At 49.0% G+C, this 1,726-nt stretch overlaps 1 non-coding gene across 1 annotated transcript; it reads left to right on the plus strand.

Moving 5' to 3' along the window:
- Positions 1-388: 388 nt before the first annotated feature.
- Positions 389-579, plus strand: LOC130587584 (U2 spliceosomal RNA). Its single transcript, XR_008966822.1, has one exon. It is a non-coding gene; the product is annotated as a U2 spliceosomal RNA (small nuclear RNA).
- The last annotated feature ends 1,147 nt before the right edge of the window (positions 580-1,726 follow it).

Here is a 1,726-nt window from a genome sequence, read left to right on the forward strand (position 1 = left end):
ACCCAAATTATCCCCCGGAAGGGTCTGAACCGTCCTCATCCTCGCTGCGCACACCCGGGGCGGCCGAGCCTCCAAAAATCGCGATTTTCCCCCGTTCTCCCCGGGCTCCGCAGCGCCGCTTCAAACTTCCCGCGCTGCCGGGATTGACAGGCGTGGTTATGCAAATTTTAAACAGAACACGCGACAGGAGCATCATGGGAGAGCCACTTTGGGGAGTTTTTCCGCATTTCCGGGGATCGCTGAGGTCAAAATGAGGAAAAAAAATAGGGAAATAAAGCAAAAATGAGAGAAAAAAGCGCTGGGGAAGGGCTGGAGGGCGGCGCGGGGGTGTCCGTGAGGTTTGTGCGGGGCGGGCGGTGCCGGGCAGGGTGCGGGAGTGATCTCAGTTATTGCTTCTCGGCCTTTTGGCTAAGATCAAGTGTAGTATCTGTTCTTATCAGTTTAATATCTGATACGTCCTCGATGAGAGGACTTCATATTAAACGGATTTTTGGGCTCGGGAGTTGGACCCGGAGCTTGCTCCCTCCGCTCCGCGCATCGTCCCGGTATTGCAGTGCCTCCGGGAACGGTGCACCCCGCACGGGGACCTTTCTCTGGTCAAAAATAGATCTAATTAATAATTGAAAATTAGTATTTATTAACACCGTGATAAATCGGGATAACAATCGCGGTTTTGTGACTCAGTGTCACTCCCGGAGCTCGCTTCTCTTTCCGCTCCGCTCCGCGCATCTTCCCGGTATTGCAGCGCCTCCGGGAACGGTGCCACCCACGGGGACATTTATTCAGTAAAAAAAACCACTAAAAAATAACCAATATCGTGATTATATCGCGATATTAAACATGGCTTTATCCCGGAGTTCGCTTCTGTCTCCGCTCCGCGCATCGTCCCGGTATTGCAGTGCCACCGGGAACGGTGCACCCCCACCGGGGATCTTTCTTTGGTAAAAAATAGATCGATAAATAATAAAAATCATGATTTATCATGTTTATATCGCGATATCAATCGTAGTTCTGTAATAAGGTGTCACTCTCTGAGCTCGCTTCTGTCTCCGCTCCGCACATCGTCCCGGTATTGCGGCGCCTCCGGGAACGGTGCACCCCGCACGGGGACCTTGCTTTGGTGAAAAATAGATTTAATTAATAATTGAAAATCAGTATTTATTAATTCCATGGTATATCGGGAAAACAATCGTGGTTTTGTGACTCAATGTCACCCCCGGAGCTCTCTTCTCTTTCCGCTCCGCTCCGCTCGGTGCACCCCACACGGGGACCTTAATTTGGTAAAAACGAGATTTAAATAATAATAAAAATCGAGGTTTATTCTATATTCTCTCTCCCGGATCTCCCTTCTGTCTCCGCTCTGCGCCTCGTCCAGGTATTGCAGCGCCTCGGGCAACGGTGCACCCCAATCGGGGATCACTTATCTTGAAAAAAAACAGATCGAAATTTATCAAAATCGTAATTAATTGTGTTTTATATCGCGGTATAACCCTAACCCTAACCCTAACCCTAACCTAACAGTCGTGGTGCTGTGATTTTATATCAGTCACCGTGTGGGGTGCACCGTTCCCGGAGCGACGCAATACCGGGACGATGCGCGGAGCGAAGAGCAATAGAAGTTTTGCGACACATACGAATTTCTCAGAACCACGATTGATATCGCGAATTATTTATTTTTATTATTGTTTAAATCTATTTTTGACCAAAGCAAGGTCCCCGTGTCAGA

The sequence above is a fragment of the Malurus melanocephalus genome, unplaced genomic scaffold (assembly GCF_030028575.1).
Source record: "Malurus melanocephalus ecotype Western Australia unplaced genomic scaffold, MMel_1.1 scaffold_2106, whole genome shotgun sequence".
In the NCBI taxonomy this organism is placed as follows: domain Eukaryota; kingdom Metazoa; phylum Chordata; class Aves; order Passeriformes; family Maluridae; genus Malurus; species Malurus melanocephalus.